A 26,932-nucleotide genomic window follows, 5' to 3' on the forward strand; every position below is an offset into this window, starting at 1 on the left:
AGGCAGTAAAGTTCATATAATTTAGGTAACTAGTCCAACATACTCCAAGTACTCGTTAGTGGATGAGCTGGTTATTTTAACTTTGAGTTAAAGATTGTGTTCTGCTCTTCTCAGGATACAAAAATATTTTATTATCAAAGTTTGTTTTACTGTTAGTATGCACAAGGTCCTCACCAAATGATGGACAGGTCCTTAATATAATAAGACATTGTTCTTGCCTTCTCTATTTCTTCTCATAAGTGGAGAAGGTAACAGATATTTCAAACAAAATGCAAAGAAGTGAATAAGAGGAAACAGTAAAGGAAGACAGGGCGCAGAAACATTCAGTCATGAAGTATCAAGCACTAAGCATTCATGTAATATATGTTTAGCACTTAACAAGTGCAAGCTCTGAGCAGGGTGCTGGGAGGAAAACATGAATCAAACAGTATTTCTGTCTTTTGAAATTGTAGAGGAAATTGGCATGTAGCAAACAAATACAATAACTATTGCAAGGAAATGGATGGAATGCTGTATACAGTTAATCAAGAGAAGAATAAGAAGACATTACTTCTTGCTGGGGCATTGAAGAAGTCTCATAAAGGAGGTAGACCTTGAACTGCATATTGATAGGCAAGAAGATGGCCAAGCGCAGAAAGGGACAAGGAAGCTGTGAGTGCTGTGGAAGGTACAAAGCAGAGGGTAGTAAATGCAGCATGCAAAATAAGACAGGAGCTACAAGGTAGACAGGGAGCTGGGCAGTTTAACTGGAGGAAGTGTAAAATAACAGGTCAGAGGGCAAATGACAGGGTCAAACTGGTAGAGTGCAAAACCCAGCTAAACTTTATTTGTCTTTAAACCAGTTATTCATTAAGCTTTGATTTCCTCATCTGTAAAATGGAAATAACTTCACTTTTTTCCTCTCTATCCTAACAATAGACAGTTGTCACACACAAATCAACACACAGGCTTTACTCTGATAATCTTGGATTATCTGGCTCATATTTGAATTGAAAATAGACTTCTTAACACTTGCTTTCAAGTCCACATTTTGGGCCCTATGCGTGAGGGACGCTTGAGCTGCTAAGAAGATATTTAGCAGGGGACTGAAACTTTCTTGCCCCAACAGACTCTTGCACAGAGTATGGTCCACAGATCAGTAGCACAGGCATTACCCGCAAGCTTAACAAAGATGCAGAATCTCAGTCCCAGCCAAGATCTACTGGATCAGAGTCTGCATTTGATGGAGATCCCCCAGATGATGCCTACGCTCAGGTAAATTTGAGAAGTCCTGCCAGAGAGCATTAGAGAAACTGGACTGGTAGAGGACAGACTCACTGCCATTTGGCCAGTTAGATCCATCACTCCTTTTCCCATGGGAAGAAGCCAATGAAAGGAAGACAAGAGACAGAAGAGTCTACTTTATACCTCTGTGAAGGTATTAAGTCCCTGCTTGGGACTGACAGGAATCCAGAATCGATGAGAAACTGCTTTCTCCTAAAAATACAGAAGGAGAGAAAGATGAATCCACGCATGTAACTCTAGTGACTGGTTATAACATTCCCTGAATTATGAGTACAGCACATAATATATATATTTTACATCACTCTTCAATTTTGTACGTTTGCTTTTGTACAATGTTTGTATAGTCCCCATGAAATTCCACAATCAATTTACCCATGTACCATCACCACAGTCCCTTGTGCTCGTCCCACACGTTTTGATCCTTCTCCTTCCTCCTCCCCTATAGAATGTCTCTGCTTTATAGTTGCCTCTTGATTTTAATTATTTATAATTTTTCCCTGCTCCCTTATTTGTTTCCTCTACATCCCTTCTGTAAGTGAAACCATCTAATATTTTTCTTTTTCTTTCTATCTTATTTCACTGAGCATAATCCCTTCCAGCTCCACCCATGTTGCTGTGAATGGCATGAGTTTATCTTTTTGATTGCTGAGTAATATTCCATTGTGTAATATACCATACCTTCTTGATCCAGTCATTTATTTTGGGGCATATGGATTGTTTCCATATCTTACCTATTGTAAAAAGTGCTGCAATAAACATAGGCATGCAGGTGTCCTTTTGAATTAATGTTTTTGTGTCCTTTGGGTAGATCCCTAGGAGTAGAACTGCTAGATCATATGGAAGCTCCATTTTTAGTAGTTTGAGGAACCTCCACACAGCTTTCCATAGTGTTAGGACCAATTTGCATTCCCACCAGCAGTGCAGTAGAGTTCCTTTTTCACAAGGAGAAATTTTTAAAAAGAAACACAAATTAAGTTATTTTATGTTTAAATCTTAACTCTACCTAGAGGTAGTCTTCTGAGTCTCTGCTCAAATATCATCTAGTGGGACATTCTGTGAGCACACCATAGAATCCCTGATTCCACCACTACCTCCAACACTCACTGCTCCCCTTTGTCTTAGTCTCCTCCCACACCCACTAGAGTGTGTGTTCCACAAGAAGCAGTATCTACTTTGTTCATTATTGTTGCTAGAAAAAGTGGCACTAGGGACATATGGCAGGTACTTGTTAAATATTTGTTAAACAAATGAATGAGTTTAAGGTCTTGTGGAACACTGGCTGGAGCTGTCACTGATACCCTGTGTATAAGTATGGAGTTCAGAGAAATCTGAGTGGAGGTAAATCATCTACTGGTGGGAACTGAAGCTAGGCGGCCAGATGAGAATCACTTGGAGAGAGCTCTACATTTGAGGGAAAGATGATTTGCTTGTTTGGTTGAGGCAATGAGGAACTCCAGAAACAAAGGTTGTGGCCTGGCCACAAGGTTTATGCCGTCACTATGAATATCATCACATGCAGCTACCTCTTTCCATTTTCCTTGGATCAACCTAGCAACTTCTTGGAAAGCCTTATGATGTCACAAGAGGCAAAAAGCCAACAACAGCATTTATAATTTATGGAAAAACACTTTAATAATTCACTGCTTCAATTAACATTTACTGTTAATCAAGATTTCATGTCTGAAAGCGTCACACCCAGCTCAGCAGGTCGGTTCAGAATCAAGCTCCATCTGTCTGTCATGGAACCCAATGGGATGAATACAAGGAGACAAATGCCAGGTCTACTGAAAGCTGGCAGTGGGGCCACCTTACAAAGCAGGCTGCTCCTGGGAGCTGGGCACCCCATGAAGTGAGGAAAAGTAAACTTGTGCCTCCAAAAAGAATGTGGACTTTCCAAAGGAAATTGCTAGCAGAGTGCCTTCTCTACTTGAGAGGAAGAGATTACTAAATTAGTTTAGGTCCCTTTCACATGCCCTTTAAAATATGATTATCTCACTCCATTTATTCTTTCCTACAAACTGCATAGACAATCACACAGGAGCAGACAGAGCCTTGTTTCCATAGCTGATCATTTATAATCTGTTTGCTAACAACGATTTCTGCCAAAAGGTAGCATGGAACAGGAAAGAAGCAAGAGAGATGCTTTTTACATTTGTGTTTGTATTATTTATATTGAAAGCATCACACCCAGCTCTAAGATTATAGAGTCTTATTTTAAAAACTGTGATAAGCATGCTTTATGGGGTGAAATTATATTAACAGATGACAAAACAGCATCAAATGATCAGATTCTGTGCTTTGACTTAAAGAGCAGTTACTTAATCTCTCTGAGCCTCAATGTATCCACATATAAAACAGAAATAATACAGTAAATAAATCAGAATATTTTTGTAAATATTAAATAAAGCACTGAAAAGACACTTTGCACATTACTTACTCCTAGGAAACACTAAGACATTTTAACTATGTGTAACAGGTAAGGTGTACTTTATAACCTTGGGAGATAAAGCACATCTCCCTTATTTTTGCAATTATTCACTTCAGCCATCTCATTCATTCAACACATATTTATTGAATGATGATTAAACACTAGGCATTGCTCCAGTTGCTAAGGATACATTCAAAATTCCTGTTCTAAGGAATCAATCGGCAGTCAATCCTGGAAGAAATACCAAATGAATAAATTCATAGCTAGCTACACATCCAGTTATTCCTTCATCTGCTACCACTCCCTCCACCATCCCTTCCCCCCAAAACTCCACTATACAAACTAATAGCTAGCTTAGACTAGACATTTGGTACACTGATAGGTAGGCAGATAAAAATAACTAAGAAACTACTAGCTGGTGGTATATGCTAACTTGAAAATCCATGAGATAGGAATGGGGGCTACTTGATCTTGGGTGTCTGAGAAAGGCTTCTCTGATGTTGTGACATGGGAGTGCAGGGTCAGAAGTGGTGCATGCTGCCAAAGGCAGTGGCCGGCCCAAGCCCAGAGGTGGGAACGCACTTTCCTATCCCACAAACAGAAAGTCGTGTAGCAACAGCGCAGTGCACCAGGGGGAGAACAGCAAGAGAAGGGACAGGGAGGGGATCATTTCTCCTAGGCCAATAGAGATATGATTTTATAACAAGCAAGATATTAACTCATCAGGGGGTTTTAACAGGAGAGTAGAAAAACTGATTTATATTATTAAAAGTTAATTCTGTGCAGAGTGAATTCTGTATAAGCAGTAGCTCAAGTAGGAATCAGAGGCCATGAAACCAGGCCCAAACTAGCATCAAGGAAGCAGAAATAAAGAAAAGCAGAGGGACTTATTTAGATTTTAGAGTTTGAGTCATTAGGGATTATTGATAGGATGGAAACAGAAAACAGACATCCAAGATTTCTGGCTAGAGCAACTTTGAAAACACCAGCCCTTAAATTCTCCATCACACCCAAATGACCAAGGGCATTTAAAGGCTCCTTGAGTTTCAAAAATATATGAAGAAAACTGGAAAGCATGTTCACCTCATCACCTCCAGTGTGCTGATCACTGTCCAAGAACATCAGAGTGCCAGCTGCAGAGATCAGAAGGTTGCTTGTTTCTGGTTGTGGCAATAATTCCTATGAAGATCTTTCACTGCCGCAGCAGTGCCTTATTCTAGAATTCCAAGTTTATGACTTGATCAGGTCAATAACACATGCTTAGTCTTTCTCCCCAAAGTTCCACACTTACTGTATTCCTGCATTTGTCAGGCTCCAGCACAGACAGTAAGAGAGGCCCAACCCCAAGCAAGATCCCATATGCTGCACTCTTGGCTGCAGCCCTGACTCACCCATAGAGCTCCTGTTTGGGGCCCTTTGTATCATTTCCAGTCCTGAGCTTCAGGTTTGCCAGGTAGAAGGACTCCAGGAGGTTTTCCTACCATCGAATCTCCTTATGCAAATCAGTTCGTGTCCTCCTCTAAGCTCAGCACACACACTCTGAAGACAACACGCCGTGAGCACTATGAGGACACACTAAGAGCTTTTGCTAAGCGACATAAAAAGGGGAAAATGAGCAAGGTGGGCCAACTGGTCATGCATATAGAGAAATAACTATTTGCTTTTGCTTACACTGAGGAAAATTTTCCAATTACTATCTCTATCATTAGAAACAGAAGACTGCCATAAAGAGAATGTTTTTAACCTCAAAAGTTACCCACCTATATAAGCAAATGGAACTTATATTTCTCTTCTATTGATAAAAATGTATGTGCACAAACCTACTTTGAAAAATGTAAGTAGTAGATGAGCTAGAGCAAATATGGAGAGAGACAATTAATCTTGGTGGCAGGTAAGAACATGCCATTTTGAGCTGAGATAAACTGTCAAATTAATTGGAGCAGGGGGCATCCATTCTGCAGAGCAAGGAAAGGGCCTTTTATAGCTAGTGTGTTCCTTCTGTAAAGCAGAGCAGGTCTGATTGCCAAACACTCCCTAACTCAATGATGGCGAGGCTGATACAGATAATTTCTCCTTTGGCAAATATTAAACTGTACTGTCTAACAAAAAAGATAATGCTTACCTTAATGGGAGGTTAAATAGTTAAAAAAAAAACAAAACCCTCACCCTGCCTGATCCCTCCTAAAGTAGCAGTTAAATGAGTGGAAAGAAACTGCAATGAGAGGATAGGAAAATGCCGAGACATTACTAGAGTTTGCAAAATGTAAAATATGGTACTCTTAATCCTAAGGCATGAAGGAGCACAGAAGGAGGGTGCAGGAGTGCTCATGAATGAGTGAGAGGTGCAAGAGGAAGGTGGAAGCTGACCTCGGGAGAGAGAAAGTAGAGTCCAAGGAGGCAGTGCCCCCGGGGCCATCTGTGCAGGCAATGAAGTGTGGCTGTTTCGTGGCACAAACTAGACTGCGTTCTGGAGCTCATTCCTCCCACACCATGATCCTGTACTGAGATGACCTCATCGTTATCCTCTTAGATAGTTCTTTTTTTTTCCCCCTCTTTTTTTTTTTTAAGATTTAATTATTTATACAAGAACCGGGGTACAGGCCAGATGCGTGGGAGGGTGAGAGGATTCACCAGAGACAGAGAGGGGAACGGAACAGACAAACTGATGAAATACACTGCTGAGGGGAGCAGCGGGTGACACAGGAGAGGTCTGCCACGCCATGTGGGACCCTTGCCGGCCGGCTGGCTGGGATCAAACCCGTGCTGCAGAAGCTGCGGGCAGCTTCACAGTGCGGCGCTCAACCCGCTGAGCCTCCAGGGAGGCCCCACTCTCCTCTTAGAGTTCTGCCTGTTTTTCTGAGGGAAAACCATGAGGCTTTGGCAGAGTACTCAGAGGAAGACTTCGTGCCCAGCACAGGGCTCTGGTGGAGACATTTGTGGAAAATTTCAGCCCATGAGGGTTATTACATCACGGCTGGTGTTTAGCAGTGACTATCTCCACAAAAACCACCTCCTCCAAATATGGGAGACTCAACTGTCCGTCACACAGAAGCAGATCCGGGAGGAAAGTGTCCTTCTGCACCCAAATAACAACGTGAGGCCCAGGGCTCCATCTAGGTAGGACCACAGGGGGCACTGGCAAGGCTCCCCCGTGCTTTTATCTCTCATGTGCTTTAGAGTGCATGCGCTTGAGTGACATCAGTACTATAGGTAATTTATGTAAACTGGTCATAAACTTGCCTTTCATAGACATTATAAATAACAATGGGAAGAATTACAAAAGAAAATACTAGAAGATCAATATAGAAGGTTTCTGTGTATGTAAAGTCAATCCAAAAAAAGGGCAAATGAAAAACTTTGTAATGACCTATCTGAACAAATGTTTATATATTTAGAATTAAAATTTGTAAGATGATATAGACAATAATTTTTCATCTTTCATGCTAGCAAAGATTTGAAAGTCAGAATGCTCAAGCCTGGCCCGGGTCTAGAAACATGGTTTCTGGATAGCAACTTGTAATAAGTTTCAAGAACTGAAATCAGTTCACAGCTTCTGATCCATGAATTCTACTTCTGGAGTAGATTCTAAAGAAACAAGACCTAAAACGTAAGCCCATAGCTGTCCTTTGAATCGTAATTTATAAGAACAAGCCAAAGGTCCAATATTTGGAAAGAGATTAGGTAAATTAAAGTAGTGTGACATGATATTACATACTGTTAAAATGTTTATGAAAGTTATAATGATGTAAGAAAATTGTTTATGAATGCTATTTTTAAAATGAAAAACAAAAGATAAAATGAAAAACACTTTATATATATTATACGATTTGAACTATGAGGCATTTCATTGCAAAAAATCTGGAAAAGCATATATTAAAATGTTCCTTTAAATACAGTTGCTTTACAACATGGATGGAGCTGGAAGGGATCATGCTTAGCGAATACGTCAGAAAGAAAAAGAAAAATACCGGATGGTCTCACTCATGGCAGGAATTTAGAAAACCTAAATAAGGGACCAGGAAAAAGACTAATTATGATAAAGAAAAAAATCAAAATCAACAAGCAGCTATAAACCAGAGACACACTATGGGGCAGGGGAGGAGAGGAGGGATTAGGGTCCAAATAAGGGGGGTGGGAATTGTATGGGAAATATAACCAAAATGAAAATGCATACATGTAGAAAAATGAAAAATGATGTGAGAATTATATGAAATAAAATTAAAAAAATAAATTTTAAAACCTAAATAAATAAATAAATATAGTTGCTTTAAAATGGCATGGTTATTTTTCTGCTTCTTTACATTATTATGCTATTTCCACACTTTCTGCAATAAGAATATGTTTTTACAATTAGAAAAAAAATGCAAAAATAGAGTACAGAGATTCACCTTAAAAGGAACCTAAGACTTTTTGGAAAAATAGCTGAATTCAGATTTGGAATAGGTATTGCTCAAGATGAGTCTGCAGCATTTTGTTGGTATATGAAAGCAAGGAAACTTTGAAAGACTATTGGAATGTGAAAAGAATATGGAGTCAAATTGAGGAGGTTTTCATAGGTCAAGCATGGCATCATTTGAGCTTTAAAAAGAAAACAAAAACTGTAAGTAATTGAAATACATTCAATATGTTAAAGACAATAATTGAGTTCATAATGTTAGGTAAGTAAAAAGCACTGGTCATTTTTGGAGACTGCTAACTGGGAAATAAATAGAAATAGAAAGGATTTATTCTGATTTTTTTCCTATATAAAACATGTCTCAAGGCAGTGTTTCTCAAAGTTGATCCTTGCAGCAGCAGCAGCAGCAGCAGCAGCAGCAGCAGCAGCAGCAGCAGCAGCAGCAGCAGCAGCAGCAGCAGCAGCAACAGCAGCAGCAGCAGCATCTGAGAACATGTCCAAAATGTAAAATCTCAGTCCCCACTTTAAACATTCTGGATCAAAATCTGGAGATGCTCCTGAGCCCAAAAGGGTTAAGAGTAGGCTCTCTAAACATCATATCCAACTCTGACTCTTGTTTTTTTGTTCTGTTATTTTTGCACCAACTACAAGGCTCTGACGTGACCTTTCCTTACCAAGGAGATATAAAATCCCAGATTCTCATGCAGATTCAAGGGGAAGAGGTCAGGTAGACACTTAGCCTGCTTTCTACAGGGGCATACAAGTCAACCTGGCCTAGATGAAAAGTCTCCAAGTGTCTGAGCATGCCTCATCTAGAGTACATGTATTCTATACATTACACTAGAAGATGGGGTCAAAATTCAAGCTACTATATTATTGCTCCTCTCAGCCATGTACCAACAAACAGTAGTGGCCACAACTGGTACAAAAGTGGCCACCAAATAGTACTAGGACTATCTGATTTCACAGGTTAATTCTTTCAATTAACCTAAGTAAATAATTCCAGTCCTTTTAAAATTATTGCAGAGTTTAAAGAAAGGTTATAAAGCTGACATAACTGGTATCAAATCTGGACCAAAGAGCACTAATAAGGACCTACACTGAATAATGATTCAGAACCCCTACATTGGGAAAAATGAGTGAAAGTTGAATAAATGTTAGCTCTTAATTGTGATAAATGTAGCATAATAATGCATGATGTTAATCATAGGGGAAGGTAGGTGAGGAGTATATGGAATCTTTCTGTAGCATCTCTGTAACTTTTCTGTGAATCTAATATATTGTAAAATGAAAAGTTCATTAAAATATTAAAATATGTTTAAAAATTAGTAAGAGATGCCAATTTATAATGCTATACATACTGGAAAACTATATAATGTTATATAGGTTCTACAAACCAGAAAGCTGAGGTCATCCTTGTCTGATTCCCCAACCCAAGAATGTCCCTGGCTGCACTGCAATTGACACAAGCAGGAACGATAAGCAAGATCCTGCACCATGCAGTATGTGGAAGGTCTCCTGCTCCAAAAAGCAGGTGCATCTTTCACTTTATACAGTGTCTCTGCTACACCATCATCCCACAACCACCTCAGATAATACAAAATGCTAGCATATTCTGCAGCTATAAATCTGGTATGATGCCCTACCATTCATTTCTACCTGTAATATATGTGCTTGAGTCAAAAACAGACCTGAGAGACACCTGAAACTCTCTAGGGCAAATAGCATGGATTACATAGGGTAGGGGAGTGAGGGTACAGTTTCAAGTTTTCTCCTCATTGATTACAGACACCATGATCAAAGAATTAATCCTCTCATCACTGAATCCGCAATGTCAGGCAAGGTTCTTAACACATAATACACATTTAATAAATGTCATAGAATATGTCTGTTTAATTCATTTTCTAGTTTGGCTTTCCTAGACAGAAGATGCATGGAGAACGATGTAACAATGAACTTTGAATCATTGGATCATATAACTTCTCTTAGTAAATGAACATATTCACATACCAGTATTGTCACAGCTGAGTGAGCTAGATTTCCCAAAGTCTCCATCTCCTTCAATTTGATCTCCAGGACACAAAGGCCTTGTTCAGTCATGAGTTCTTCTTAGAGCAACTCCTAGGGCACCTTGACCTGAAATCAATAAAATTTCTATTTGTATCATCTTTTGTTTAAAATAAATTAGAGTAAGTGTGAGTTTCCTCCCTCATCTACCTCTTCAGATGATTAGTGACCCTGAAAAGTGTTTCCATGCAGAAACACTTGGGAAAAGATCAAACAAATTTTGGAGAGCAAAGTCTAACAATTAGGACCTAAGATTCCTGAGATATCAAAGGACTAAGGAGGGGTCTAATTGGTTCCTCAAGACGATAGCAGTTGGATCAGATATTGGCCCCCTAAGCCATCCACCATTGTGTGAGCTCACAGAGGCATCAGTGATCTGAGCAGGGAACTTCCTTCAAACAGCTCTTCATCAGTGTGGGAGCAGTCGCCAGCATTGTTCTATGGGATGGAGGCTGCATTTATTCTGGGTCTGCTCTTTTAATCCTCTGTGAGCCATCCACATGTGTAAGGCCTCTGGTCTATTATCGGAGTGTAATCTTTTCACTTTTCAAAATAGCTTCTCTCTGGAGCCGGAAAAGCTTAAATAGGGCACCAGAGTGCTAATCAGCTCCGGTTCGTGTGTGGGACTGGCAAGCCATCTGTGTAACAGCCAAAACAGAGAAGCAAAGCTGGATTCCCTAGGTCTGACCCAGGGATGCAGTAATACACCTTCAGCGCCTGTTCCAAAGACACTGACTTGGGCTCCAAATAGCTTAAAATGAAAGCAGTGGTGGGGTGGGGGGGTGATCTACACTTCAATTGTGGGTAAACAGAACAGGCATCATGTACTGCTACAGTCAGAAGTTTCTGGGATAAATTCACTATTACAATATGAAAGAAAAGAGTACTTCTGAATCACCCACCTTTTGCCTTGATACAGAACACACAGGTTCAAGTCCTAGGATATTCTCCTCCTTATTCACGCACGATTCATGTGCCCATTTTTATTTTATCATCATCTAAGTCCCTAAACATTGATTTCTTTTTTGTATCCCATCTTCACCATAATAGTTTTCATATACTTCTTGCCCATTTTCTCCTTTTTTAAATGAAATAGTTTTTTCTTACATTGCTGTTGATTTTTGGACAATTTGTGATTTTCTCCTTCAGGTGTGATCACCCTTACTCTCCGATCACCAAAGCTTTACATTGAAAAGTGCTACATTTTTATACACAGTAATCCCATTTTCCTTGGGTTGATACATATCTTTAGGACACACAGAAATTCATTTCCACCAGTTTTTGTTTTTAAATATAAGAGAAGAAAATACCTGTTTAATTCTCCTTGAGGGAAACTTATCATGGGAATAGAGTCCGTCACCAAGTAGGTAACATCAGAAGGTGAGGATAAGTCATGTCTTACGCAGCATTAATAGTCAGAGACAGGGACATTCCCTTTCCAATATTCCACACACCCCACATCCAATCCAACAAGACATTCTGTTGGCTATACTTTCAAAATATATTCAGAATTGCATTATTCTTCCTGCCTCTCCCACGGTATTGAGTAGCATGGTCTAAGCCATCATCAACTCTTTATTTCCCAAGTAATTCTGATGGACTACTAACTGCTCTCTTCTAATTCATCTCCCCACTGCAAAGACACTCTCCATGTGACAGATCAAAGTGATCCTTTTAAAACATGTCATGATGATGGCATTTCCCTGCTAGAAACTCATAAGTTATAGTTGCAGGTTAAAATAAAGGTCTTTCTTTTTTCAATTTTTAATTTTTGGGGGTTACATTTTCGTTCTCCCACATGTACACATGTTCCACTCACCCTTGCCGAACCACCTGTGCCAAGAGCCAAGGTGAAGTTTTGACCTTGGCCAAAGCCCTATATCTGATGCTCCCTTTGTCCTCTCCATAGCTATGAACTTACCTCTTACCAGGCCTGCTCCTCACTCTGTTCCAGTCTTTGTCTAGCAGTTCTTTCTACTGAGACACTCTACTCACCAGAAATAAACATGACTCTTAAGTTTCTTCCAATTTCTATTCAATTGTTACGTAATTTGAGAAATCTTTCCTTATCACACTACAGGAAATATAACAGCCAGTACTCCTAGCCCCTTTTAAGATACTGCATTTTATTTTCCCTCATAGCACAACTGTAAAACATATATATGCACACATATAATACACATACATATATTTTTATGTATTTTGTCTCTACTACCATAATTAGTACCAGAAATTAAGTTCTGTTAGTATTGAGACTTTGTTTTACTTACCAGTATATCCCTAGCACCTAGCATAGAGTCAGACACATAGTAACCGTTCAATAGATATTTACTGAACAAATGAATTAATGAAAATCATATTTGGTATTTTATGCAGGGAGAAAAGACAGAATTATTACTAAGAGACAAAACTATGGGCTTGAATCCAACAGGAGGGCTAGGGACTAGAGCAGAATCAAAATTAAATGGATTCATGGCTCAGAAGACTGAGTCTCACTTTTATTGCTCACCAGGTGTTTGACATGGGGTAAGTCAACTTGATTTGAAACCAAGAAGCTGGTTGAGTAATTCACTTTGAGTAATCCACTTCATTCCATTTGGGAAAGTCAGAACATTTCCTAAATTCCAGCACCTGTTCCACTCTCTGGAATTTCTCAAGCTTCCACGGAAAATATCTTGTATTGTTTTCACCTCTGTGTTCCAACTGTTGGTGCCAAGCACAGAATGTGAATATGTAAAGGGATTGAACTACAAGCATATCAGGAATCCCCTTTGCAGATTCTTGGAAGGTGGGATAGAAGTCCTGAGTCTGGATATGGGCTGGAGTTCTCTGTTGCTCTCCAACATCCATTCACAATTATCTTCCTCTCTCTTGAGTCTCCGTAACCCTTTTCAACCCAATAGTCTATCTTGAAAGATAAGACAGAACCAAATGAGGACTGGGACATCTACTTTTTGATTGTTCTCATAAATATTAGAACATGGTCTTCAAGCAGAGTCTGTTTTTTCTTAGACTGGGATCTGGGTGTTCTTTGTTTTTAATAGCCTATGGCTAAAAACAAAGCACCGCAGCATACAGATGTTTAAGTGGACAGTGCTTGGAAGACTGTGTCTGGTGATGTGCTCTTCTGCCACCTTTGAATTGTTTTTTAGTATCTGAACTGATCCCTCTACAGCCTCCTTGACATCTTCATGTGTATCTTCCTTTTCTTTGCTAATATATTTTGTATTATTTTTAATCAGAACTTTCCAATTCTAAGTCAACTTTTCAAAGTATTGTCACAAACTACAATTGTCTTTTGTACCTTTAGACCATCTACCATCTTCAAATATAATATTACCCTTTCAATTTTTCTCAACTTTTACATCACCAACAAATGCCTTATTATTGGTTAGAATTAGGCGGTCTAGATATTTTTGCTCAGGGGTAAAACATTTGACTGCAGAATTAGGGCCTCTAATGGAGAAAGAGAACAATAGGAGATAAAAAATTTTCAAAACTTCTCTTATATCACACTTGCCTTTTCTTAATTCTTCCTGCTAAGAAGGAATATAGATTTAATTAGCTGGATCCAGTCCACTAACTTGGGCGGCATGTAATATTCATGAAGGGTTACTGCAGATTTAAAGATTTGCATGTATTGCTTCTCTCTCCTCTCTTTTGCACTTCTTTAGCAACATGGTAAGTTGTCTTAGGGCCACTCTATCCTGGTATGTTGAAGTAGAGATTTTGGGCTTCCAAGAAATAGAGGACCCTTAAATCACATCCCCCAGAGCAATTTATAAAAATTCCCAACAAGTCTTTTGTTTTTCCATTATTCTTTCTAAGCAGATTTCTCTTTGGAACTTCAGGGGAATATGTAGCTATTGTCTGGTAAGAAATTCAGTTATTCCTAGGTTCCCTGAAAATAGGAACACCTACATTTCACTAAATGCGACCATTTTTTTCCCCCTTAGGACATACTCCTTATTCTGTGCTTTGTCCCCCAGAATCTGTCTTCCTCTCACAGGAGTCATCCTGTTAGTGCCTCTGCGACTGTTCCAATATCTAATCTATTTTTAGCTCCTCTAGACACCCTTCTCCACACATTTTTTTTAATAATTACCTTTATTGGTGCTATTTTCTTTTTTTATTTTTTGAACATCCTATTTTTCCACCTGAAATCACATTTTATTTTATATATTTTTACATCATTTTTCATTTTTGTACAATGTATGCATTTTCATCTCGGTTATAGTCCCCATACAATGCCCACCCCCCTTGTTTTGATCCTACTCCCTCCTCCTTCCCACCCCCAGCCCCCATAGTGTGTCTCTGGTTTACAGCTGCTTGTTGATTTTGATTTTTACTTTATTATAATTAGTCTTTTTTCTGGTCCCTTATTTAAGTTTAAATTCCTGCTATGAGTGAGAGCATCAGGTATTTTTTCTTTTTCTTTCTGGCTTATTTCACTGAGCATGATCCCTTCCAGCTCCATCCATGTTGCTGCAAATTGCACGAGTTTATCTTTTTTTGATTGCTGAGTAGTATCAGTTAGGATTTCTCCCCTCTGGTGCAGCCACTGTATTTTTCCCATCACCCTCCACTGGATCTCCTCCTGCCTTGCTCTTTGCTCGCCCTCTCCTCTTCCTCCTTCCCTTTGGAGTGTCTCAGATCTATGGTCTGCTTTAAATGGTCGATGTGTTTTTGTCTGATCCCTTGTTTGGTTTTTCTAGATTCCACATATAAATGAAACCATCCAGTACTTATCTTTTTCCTTCTGGATCACTTTGCTTACAACAGTCCCTTCCAGGTCCATCCATTTGCCACAACAGGCTTATCTTTTTTGACCACTGAGTAGTATTCCATTGTGTATGTACCATATCTTCTTCATCCACTCATCTGTTCTGGGGCATTTAGGTTGTTTCCATATCTTGGCTATTATAAATAGAGCTGCTATAAATAGGAGTGCAGGGTTCCTTTCAAACTAATGTTTTGTGCTCTTTGAGCAGATACCCAGGCACACTCCTCATTCTTAATTAGGCTTTAATTCTTCTTTAGATCATTAGAATCCTGTATTTTCAGATTTACTATTTTCAATATTCTCTCCATTCTCTCTGAGTAGAGGAACTCTTCTTAAAACCTTTTATTTCCCATGATAACAGAAAGATCATCATACTTTTAATAAATATATACACATGTAAGTGGTGCCTATATGAGGGAACATCTCACCTGTTATTCTGTGTGTGTAATTCAGTCATAGAGTGCTTGTCATTTGAATGAGATGGTTAAATTTCTCAGCCTGCAAAATAAAGTCTTAGTCAATAAATAAAGAGTTGGGTCAAATTCTTACTTGAAAGCATTCCTAGTTTCAGTCACATTCCAAATGTCAGTCTGGTTTTTACACTAAAACCAGAATTTAAAAAGTGGACAATACATCTGCAATAGATGAATATGCAATATATATGCAAAGTCCTCTTTGATCTACACTGAAAAGCGACCAGGTTTTTATGGAGTTATTGGTGCTGAGGTAGTAAAAAGTAAAACTGATATGTAGAGACTAAACAGAAACCAGGACAGAAGGGACACAAGATTTTAATGAGCTAGGTCAAATATATAAATCACCACAAATTAGGTATGATGGGATTGGATCCTTGGATTTTGCTAAATGAAATGTTTAGCATTTCATATACTTATTATTTTTCTATACTTTTCCTTTATATCTAACAGAGTCTTTGGGAATTTCACCCTGTCTTAGATCTGTTAAGCACAGTGACCTGGTGGTCTACAGGCCGAGAGAGGTGGGCGCAATTGTAGTGGGTAAGCGAGCCCTCCGAGGAGTGGCTGAAACTCAGGGCACACAGGCAACACTTCTTTATGGCGCCCTCCACTCCTAGCAATTTTTTTCCCAAGGTGAACCATACTAAGTCTAGATGTTGCTTTAATTGATGAGGATAAATTATTTAAAACTTAGTCAAGCAGGAAGAAAAGCAGAGAATATATATATATATATATATACACACACACACACACACACACACACACATATACATCTATGACCTGATTCTAACGTCTGCTTAATGTCACTGGTGAAAGTAAATATTTTGTGTTCTTGAATGTCTGACCTGTGACCTGCCTGCTTTTCCCTTCCCTTTTTAGAACTGAGGCTCTGTCACATTCTTGTTAAGTTCAGTATTGGAATTCATTTTGTAATGATTCCCTAAATAAATCCCCAAACTGAGACTCTAACTCTGTTAGAGTAACCAAACTTTAGAGTTAGAGTAACCAAACTTTCCAAATGTCAAAAGATCAGTCACCTCCAAATATCATTAAACTTGTCTTATCCCTTGCTATTCTTTGTCTACCTGTTAAGATACTGTGCCCCTCTCTTGGTTTTCTTTGACACAGGCTGTTCATGCGAAATACATTTTTTATGGGGTAGGAGGGGCGGGGAGGGCCAATGCTGTGATGCTAATGGTTCACATTTTTAAATTGTGACTTTGTTCTTTATTAGTATTCTGCATGTACAAGGACAAATCACACACAATCCACACATGAACAGCAACACTATTAGAAACATAAATTACCAAAGTTGCAATTGCTATTCTATAATCCCTGATGTGAAATAAATATACAGAGCTAATACAAGAACTTGGAAAATTATCAATAGTTTCTTTTCCAGAAGTGTCTTCCTCAGTAGTTTGAGGAGGCAGGGGTATTTTTTGGTAAGACTTGTGATCTATTTTCTGTAATCAGGATTTCCTGTGATCCACCTATGGTAGGGAGAATCTCGTGTCCTTGTGGACACCTCCTACGGGGGCAGGTACAGTCTTCCTCCCTCACCATACTGATGCTCCCTGCCAACCTTAGCAGAAGCTGTTGTCTTCATGTCCATTTGGTATGTCTGTATCAAGGGAGTTCAGGAATCGACTACAATCTGAGTCACCGGATCATCCCCAACAAGGGCTTTCTATTGGTCTGTATAACATTACACAGGAGAGGATCATTTCTCTAGAACATTAGGTTCCATAAAATACCTGTGATTTAAAATACTCTTTAGGGGGTGAGGAGAAGATTGGGGAGAATGGAGACATGGCATGGAGAGGGGGCAAGGACCATACTTGCAAGTCAAGATGAAGAATGAATGAGTGGAAAGAAGTGGCTCCAAAACCTCTTGGAAAAGACCATGTAATAACAGTAGCCTACTTTAGATCTCTGGAAGTGCTGTGTACTAAATGAATGGCATAAAAGATGCTAACCGGGTTCAAGGTGACAGACTGGGCATATTTTGCCTTCCCTAATCCCTAAAGTAATAGTAAATATTACCATTTCCTAAAATAATAGTAAATAACACTCTTTAAATAGTATAAACAATAGAGAAAAGAACAATAGACTATAGAGGGAAAGTGTAGGATGCAGCTCAAAAAAACTTTTTTAACCTATTTCTGGAAATAGATGGAAGAGTATGGACAAATGCAATAAAGTGGAAGAAGTCATAGCCTGAACACAGTTGTAGGCTTCAGGGAAGAGGATATCTTATGCCTGGCAAAGTCCTACGATCAGAAAATAAGGGTTAGATGTAAAGTCGAAAACAAAAAGGATTATTTAAAGATCAGTATACAGGGGCTTTCAGCCCTTGCTGTCCTAAGAAGAGCTCATGTAACCCAGTAGTTATCACCAGGAAAACTTACATGCACTACTAAGGAAGAACTAATCAGACTGTTGTCTCACACCAGTCAGACCTTAGTTTTCATAGTTTGCTCCCTTCCTAGGAATTGATGTTAAGCAAAAACTTCTAGTCCTTAAGCCCCTCCATATACAAAAAGCTCCTAATCACCTCTCTTATCCTGCCACTCTTAAATATGAGGAGGTGTTTTAATTTTCTACTAGCTGGTAACAAACTACCCCAAAACTCAGGGGCTTAAGACAACAAATATTTATTATCCCACATAGTTTCTGGAGGTCCAGAATTTAGAAGTGGCTTATTAGCAAGGTCATTCCAGTTCAGGGGCTGACATGAGGTTAAGTCCAGATTTTGGCTGGTACCACAGTGATATGAAGACTCAAGTGATGGGAGGATTCCCCACTACACTCTCTCACATAGTGGTTAGGTAAGAGGCCTCACTTCCTTGCCACATGGGCCTTTCCTCACGTCATAGTAACTTGCTTCCTCCAGCATGTGTGATCAAGAGAAAGGACGAAACAGGGAGCAGAAAGTCAAAGTGCCTTTTACGACCTAACCTATGAAATTATATATCATCATGTCAGCTGTGGTCCACCATCACGGAGACCAACCCTGCATAATGTGAGATGGAATTAACCGGCTAAGATGATCACTGAGTGACATCACTGGGGACTATCCTGGAGGCTGGATGGCATAGCAGGGAAAAAAATAAAAGGATTACCAGACTTGGTGGGGGGGGCGGGCGGGGTAACCTGCAGCATAAAAGCTTGATGTAGTCAAAGCTTGAAGTAGTAGAAAGTGACTCCAGATAGTTCCTGAATGAAGTAAAAAAACAAGTTGCCACAAACAGTGATGCATCAGTGTCCTTAGATATATTTTACAAGCAGCAAAAAAGAATAGTGGGCCAAAAGAAGATGAGAGATAATAGGGAAAAAAGAGAATTTTGAAAATAGTGTTGCATTAGATAAAGACAGGTCCAAGATGTTCTTTGCTATTCCGAGGCAGCCCGGAGATTGGGGCACCATCAGGTTAGCTCTAAGAATTGACTTGGGCTCTGAGTACATTTGCTGGAAGCGGATGTTGAAGAGATGCTACAGTTTGCTGGTTTTAGAATTAGTGCTGTATCTGAGGGTGATTTTCTAAGCCCATTCCTGGAAGTGCTGCATAACTGCAATTAGAATTGCTGTTTGCTTTGTTTTTATGGGGTAGGTATAACTGGACACAAAAGCATCCATGCTCCATTTATGAACCTGTAACACACCAAGAGTTAAACCTTAAGAATATCCTCCTGTTGAGTGGGTCAAGAAGTATAATAAAGAGCAGTCTTTTCATTTTCATATCCCTCCCAAATTAGCTGTGTGACTAACAATTAGAATGGGCATTTGAAATAACTGTTCCCTAAAACAATACCAGGGACATGATAGAGCAACTGGCTTTCCAGGCAGGGAGAACATGTAATGAAATTAAACATGCTGGACAGTAGAACAAGGTTGTTGAACGCATTTCTAAGGCATGGGATCAAAAATGAATAAGTGGGAGACGGTGGATTGATTCACACCTGCCATTTCATCTGTTTGTCTGGAGTAGTTCGTAACTCAGTGCTATTAATCTGGAAGGATTTTGGGGGCACGTTCATATTTTGCCACCATTTACTGTTGTATCTCTTCTGGCTGCTACTACTACTGTGATTATTACTGACAATAATATTAACACAGTGCTTATTAAATGCCCAACACTAAAAAAAAAAAAGAATATCCTCCTATTTTTCATATTTAAAGCTACTTATCCTTTTCCTGAAAACCTATAAATATCATTTGAATACCACTTAAAGTCTTTATTTCTACTCTTCATGCCAATACTGAGAATTGATATGTCTAAGTGTGGCACTAGGTGCTGCAGATATAATAATATATATATTATTGTGAGAGTTGAGCTTACAACATACAGGTGACTGGCAATTTTACTACCTAATTAAAAAGGCATGTGGTGGGGCAATCACAGGGAGTTATGATGTCTATAGGAAGAATTCCTCACTCAGACCTTCAGAGTGTGCAGTCAAGAAAGGTTTCCCACCTACTACCTCCCTCTAATTGAATTTGCTTTCAAAATATCTCTAGTATCATTTCTACCACACTGTGTCGCCAAACTATCGTCATCAGTTGTTTAGACTATTTCAAGAGTCTAATTAATAATGGTCTCTCTGTATCCACTTTTGTCCCTTTGCAATAATTTTTTCTACATAGCAGTCGCATATTATTTGGAAAATATAAATTTTAACATGTCATTTTTTCTATTAAAAATATTCCTGTACTTCCCATTATTCTTCTAATAAAGATAAATCCCTTAACATTATTCAGCTATACCTGTATTTCTAGTTACAACTGAACTGAACATGTATCCCCATCACCTTAAGCCACACTGGTATTTATGGGCTATAGTCTGCATTTCTGTTATAGACTTTTATATATTATTTGCTCCTGAATTTGGTATTTTCCCTTCCCTTCCTTGCCTTGTTAATTATACTTCGTCCTATAGATCATCATCTCCTCAGAAGACTTTCTCGACCTCCCTACATACTTGAAAACAAAACTCACATATTTACAGTAACATGATTTTCTCCTTTATAATGTCTGTTACAGTTGTATTTCTTCTCTATTTGCAAGACTGCCTCACTAATGTCTATCTTCCACGCTAGATTATATTTTTCCTAAGGTCAGGAGACATATCAATTCTCTCTTAGGAACAGAGAGGATTGGGAGATGAGACTTGGAAGTGAAGCAAGAGTTGCATCATAAAGACTCATAGGTTAGGTTAGAGATATGAATTTGATTCTAAAATCAGCAGTTTTCCTATGGGCAATAAAATGGCATACCACGACTCTTTTTCTGGGAAAAGGACCAACTCTCAATATTGATCTCAATAACGATTCTAATTTTACTAGGTGACTCACAGAGGCAACAATAAGATTCCCTTCAAGAACATGGGAAAAATGTTGCACATTGAGGGGCCTCCCTGGTGGCGCAAGGGGTTAAGCACCACACTATCAAGCAATCCGCAGCCTCTGCAGCACGAGTTCAATCCCCAACCAGCCAGGGAGCAACCCACATGATGCAGCAGACCTCTCCTGTCTGGCCCACTGCTCCCCTCAGCAGTGTATTTCAGTCAGTCTGCCTGTTCTGTTCCCCGCTCTGTCTCTGGTAAATCCTCTCAACCTCCGCATCTCTGGCCTGTACCCCAGCTCTAGTATGCATAAATAAATAAATCTTTAAAAAAAAAAAAGGTTGCACATTGAGGTTTTTTTTTTTTTAATGTAGTCTGAATTAAAGACATGTAAACTCATAAAACAGAAACTCAAGGCTCAAACAAAACTACATAAACTATATTAACACATAAAGGATGAGAACGGGGCAATCTTTAAGAGATTTAATCACTAAAGGTAGTTTAGAAAAGGGAAAGTCGAACATCAATTGTGTTTTATTTCATGGTCATAAAAGAGGGTGTACTGGCCCGGTAGGATGACCAACCAGGTGGCTGGTGGGGCAGGTATGACCCTGAGGTAGAGATATACTTAACAATTTTCAGGACTCTGTGAAACCAGGCATTAAAATTACCAAGTTACTGTTCTTTTTCTAGTTGTAGGTTCACTAAATAGCCTCTAGTTATAATTAAGTTGTCTGTTTTCATTTGTCTCCAGAGAAAGCATTTATTTAAAGTCTATCTAAAGGATAAAACTATTTTAAATTAATTAATTGACATTCTAGGTTTTGGTCATTGGCCTTCATGAGGCTGTTTAAGTGCACTCATTTTGAGAAAAAGACTGAACGCTCATCATGCTGACAAGCATGTTTTCAAGCTAATGGCCTGAGAGTCATATTCAGACATTGCATGAAGTTGCCAAGGAAATGCCTACCTTGAAGCGATCTGTCTGCAGAGCCAGCCAACTTCCCAAGTGGGTATCAGATTTGTCTCAGGTGATTTTACGTTAAAACTGCAACAATTCGAGCAGCCTGGACTTCTGCCCCACTCAACACTAACAAGTTACCTCTCTTTCTCCTGGGGAGATGACAAAGGAAAGAATCAGTGAATCTGAAGGAAAAACAACCAAAATTACCTAATTGGAGCAACGGGGGGGGGGGGGGGAAGCAACAACAACAACAAAAAAAGCAAGAGAAACAGCTAGGGTTCTAAGAAAGAACTAGGGACAGAAAAAGAATTCAAAGTAATAGATCAGATCTTCCCAATTTTATGATGGAACATTAACTTATAGATTAAAGGAGGTGAGTGAAGAGCAAATAATATATAGCCCTCAATCCACCCATATTTGAATAAAAATTCTAAAAATTAAAAATAAAGGAAAGTTCTTGGAAACAGAGGAAAATGACACCTTACCTAGAAGAGAAAATCAATTCAAATAACAGTAAGTTTCTCATCAAAAACCCCTGAGGCCAAAAGGAAGTAGCACAATATTTTTTAAGTGCTGAAAAGAACTGCTAACCAGAATCCTATATTCAGTGAAAATATCCTTCAGGAAAAAAAGGAGAAATCAAGACATTCTAGGATGAAGGAAAATGAAGAATATGTTGCCAATAACTCTGGCTAAAGAAGTTCTCCAAACAGAAAACAGTTGATAACAATGTAACATTAGAATGACAATAAAATATAGATAAACATAACATTTGTAAATATAACCTTAGTGATTCATATATTAGAAAAGAGGAAAGGTGTTATGGATAATGCAAACTTTCATCTCAAGAATTTAGAAAAGGAAACACAAGTAGGAGAAGAGGTAATATAGAGAAGAACAACAATGAACTAGAAAAGAGAATAACAAAATTAATAAAACAAAAATAGAACAATCATTAAAATTGACAAAACTTTAGCAAGACTGACAAAGGAAAAAGGAGAGAAGACACATACTACTGGTATCATGAATGGAAAAGGGGATATCACAAGAGACCTTGCAAACATCAAGGGGATACAATAAGAACAACTTTGTACCCGTAAATTTGACAACTTAGACAAAATGAGCAAGGTCCTCAAAAAATACAAATACTACAACTCACCCAACATGAAAGATAGATTTGAATAACTCTATAACTATTAAAGAAATTTAATTCAAAACTTTTTAAACCCTGCCAAAAAAGATCCAGGCTGAGATGGCTTCACCAAAGCATCCTACTAAATGTTTAAAGAATTATTAGCATCAATTCTACATTCTCTCTTCTAGAAAAAAAAAGAAGAGGGAGCACTTCCAAACTTATTTTCTGATGCTAATATTACTCTGACACCAAAACAAAACAATGTATATCAAAAATAAAGACCAATATCCCTCATGGAAGTAAATGAAGTAATCCTGAACAAAATATTAGTAAATATAATTCAGCAACCTACAGAAAGAATTATATGCACCGTGACCAAGTTGCCATTATTCCAAAGATGCAGGGCCAATTCAGTATTCAAAAATTAATCATGGTAATCCACCATATTAATAGACTAAAGAAGAAAAATCATGTGAACAATACACTCAATTAGAAATGATATTTGACAAAATTCATTACCCATTCATGGCAAAAACTCCCAGTAACAAATGAATAGAGGGGACCATTCTCAATTTGATGAAATTACACTTCATGGAGAAAGACTGAATGATTTCCTTCCAAGACTGGGACATTTACCATTCCTATTCAACATAGTGATGGAAGTTTCAGCAAGTCCAACAGGCAAGAAAAAGAAATGACAAAAAGATATAAAAGGAAGAAAGAAATCCTACATGCAGATGTCATGATTGTCTAGGTAGAAAATATTAAGGAATCTATTAAAAACCTATTAGTAAGCAGGTTCAGCAAAGTAATGGGATAGAAAATAAAGATGCAAATATTACTTAGTAGCAATTATTACTTAAGTAATAAAATTTAAAATATAATTCCATATACAATCACTCAAAAAATGACACACTTAAGTGTAAATTTAACAAAAAAAATGCATAGGATTTGCATGCTGAAAACTATGCAAAATGCTGATGAAAGAAATCAAAGAGCAGACTAAATGGAGAGATAGCCTAGATTCATGGATTGAGGAGCAAACACAGAAAAGATGGAAAGATGTCAATTCTCCCCATACTGACAACCATATTTAATACAAGTCCTATCAAACTCCCAGTAAGCCTTTTTATAGCTATAGATGACATGAGACTATTTTAAATTTTATGTGGAAGGGCAAAGGACTTAACTAGAATAGTTAAAATAATTTTGAAAAATAAGAAGTAGGAGAAAATAGTTTACCTGATTTCAAGACTTACTATGTCACTACAGTAATCAATATTATGTGATACTGGAAGAGGGATGGACAAACAAAACAATGGAAAACAATAAAGAACACGAAAATTGACACAAATAAATAAGTCTTATAGTTTGCTGACAATGTTTCAAAAGCAATGAAGGTTAATTCAATGGAAGAAAGACCACTTTTTCAACAAATGATGCTGAAGGAACTAGACAGCCATAGACAAAATTATAGTATTTAAAAAAAAAAACTAGAAGAAAATCATATGGCAGGGCAAGAGTTCTTAGACTTGTCACCATGGTCCACAAAAGGAAAAGCTGATAAATTGGACTTCATCAAAATTAAGGCTTTTTCTTTATAAAATATTATTAAGAGAATGAAAAAGCAAGTTACAGAGTGGAAGAAAATATTTGCAAGCCATCATTTCACCAATAACTAGTATCTAGAATAAAGAATTCTCTAAACTCACCAGTAATAAAGCCAACAATCCAATTAGCAAATGGAAAAGGGGCATGCAGAGACATTGCACCAAGGAGGATATGCAGATGGCAAATAAACACATGAAAAGATATTCAACATCATTAGCCATTTGGGAAATGCAAATTAAAATGACAAATGAGATGTCATTATACACCTATCAAAGTGGCTAAAACTAAAAATAAATACCAAAGTCGCAGAGAAACTGAATCACTCACATATTGCTGGTGTTAATGTAAAACAGGATAGCCTGTATGGAAAACAACTTGGCAGGGTTTTAAAAAACTAATGTGCAACTACCACAGTTTCTAGCAATTGCACTTACAGGCATTTATCCCTGAGAAATAAAGACGTATGTTCACACAAAACCTGTGAACAAATGCTCATTGCTGCTCCAGTCAGAACAGCCAAAAATCAACCCCCAAATCCTCAGATGTGTTAATGGTCAAACACACTGGGTTATGTTCACCTTAGAATACTACTTAGCAATAAAAAAGAACAAACTGCTGATACACACAAAAATCTGGATGAATCTCCAGAGAATTATGTTAAATTTAAAAAAAGCCTTTCCGAAAAGGGCATATGACTCCATTTATATAACATTCTTAAAACTACAAAGTTATAGAAGTGGAGAACTCATGGTTGCTAGAGAGAAAAGAAAGGGTTCTCTAAACTGAGTGAACTAAATAAAGGCACTCTAAATTGTGACCTGCATTATTTCTTACAACTACATATGAATCTACAATTATCTCAAAGTGAAAAGTTTTTTTAAAAACCTGCAACGATATAACTTTAATTTCAAAGATAAGTAATTTTTTCTTCCAAACTATTTGTTATGGCTTCATGCTCCCTATCAGAATAAGTACAATATTTATTGAACACATTATGTGACAGGCATTTTAACCAGGCATTTTAACCGTACCTCATGTGATGCTTACATAACACTATGAGGCAAGTAATATTACCTGCATTTTAGATCCCCATTTTAGACACCTCTTCTTGCCTGAGGCTTAGAGAGGTTAAAGAACCTATCCAAGATCACACTGTTGGTTATCAAGTAACAAAGTCAAGATTCACCTGCAGGTTTGCCTGGCTCTAAACCGGTGCTCTTATCCACCCTATCATCCCTCACAGACATTCGTGCTGAGCATCACTTGGACAGGACTTTATTTTGGACTGAGAGCTAGGAGCATGAGATTTTAATTGCATTTTCCCCTCACCCAGTTGTTTTCTGTCAGTATCTCCTTTCCTACATTGCTCCCCCATGGTCTAGTGCAGATACATTTCTCGTATTCCAGAAGCATCACAGGCAAGCTGAGTTTTTTCTGCTTCAGTGACTGACCTGATAAAATCCAATAGTTCTTAAAATAAGCTTCTAAATAGCTCATGGAATCATTACCAGGCATTGCCTGCAGCACCCAGAAATTGTTCTGTTCTTCTGAATCTCTCAGTAAAAAGTAGCTGCCTCGCTGTTTCCTCCACCTCCCTCTCCTCAGATGATTCTGGATGGTGGTGACAATGGGTTATAAATTATACTAACAAGAAAACCCATTCATTATAATTAACCAAAAACCTCACATAGGGGTGATTCCTCAGCTGTGATACCAAATGTCTTGCATTTTCATGGCTTGGAGACAATGAATTAACTCAATATTGTGTGGATATGGGAGGGTCTCTGGGACTGTCAGTCATAGAGGGCTGGCTAGAGATTCCAGCAAGCAAAATGCCATGAAAAACAGCTATTCTTCATCAGTAAGCTCACTCAATATATCTTTAAGGGGAAAAATGAATATGTATTAATTTAGCTATTCACTATGTGCTGGGAACTATGCTATATGTATTGATTTAATTTTCCCAGCCATCATGAAGTGGTCATTCTTAACTTTCTCATTCTATGGGTGAGAAAACAGACATCAAGAGGTGAAGTGGTTTACCTCAAAACCACACACAGGATGGGATTCTGAACTCAGGCAGTCTGATCAAGAACGGAGAAACTTAACCACTGTTTTACTACTCCTTCCTTTAGTGAATTTCCTTCTATATTTTGTTGGTTTGTTTTCATAGGTTGGGGGGATCATTAGAAGGAAGGTGAAGGAAGGAAAGAAAATGTAAATTTAAAAAGTGTCAGAGAAATAATGATTAAAAAAAACCCGAATAAACCCGAACTCATGGAAAGGTTGCAAAAACAATAAAAACTCCAGTATGCGTCAGCCAGGTTTCTTAATTGTTAACATTTCATATTTCGCACATTTTCACATTCTCCCTCCCTCCTTTAGTCCCTCCCCACACAAATACACATATACACATACACACTTTTTTTCCAAATTAGTAGAGA

The 26,932-nt window shown here is 38.2% G+C and overlaps 1 protein-coding gene across 13 annotated transcripts in view; it reads right to left on the reverse strand.

Moving 5' to 3' along the window:
- RBMXL2 (RBMX like 2) overlaps positions 1-26,932 on the reverse strand; it is a 183,541-nt gene that overhangs the window by 116,926 nt on the left and 39,683 nt on the right. For 4 of the 13 annotated variants that reach the window (XM_054699411.1, XM_054699416.1, XM_054699410.1 and 1 more), the window contains exons 2-4: positions 21,749-21,891; positions 15,387-15,456; positions 10,119-10,244 (exon numbers count right to left, since the gene is read on the reverse strand). The gene's annotated coding sequence lies outside the window, so the exon portion shown is untranslated. Of the gene's footprint in view, positions 1-1,449; positions 1,477-2,015; positions 2,217-5,103; positions 5,301-8,550; positions 8,594-10,118; positions 10,245-15,386; positions 15,457-21,748; positions 21,892-26,932 lie in introns of those variants that run through there. The other 9 variants (XM_054699409.1, XM_054699415.1, XM_054699417.1 and 6 more) reach the window with 6 other exon arrangements.

This window comes from Talpa occidentalis, unplaced genomic scaffold, assembly GCF_014898055.3.
Source record: "Talpa occidentalis isolate TD23 unplaced genomic scaffold, MPIMG_talOcc4v2.1 talOcc4.3, whole genome shotgun sequence".
NCBI classification, from domain to species: Eukaryota; Metazoa; Chordata; class Mammalia; order Eulipotyphla; family Talpidae; genus Talpa; species Talpa occidentalis.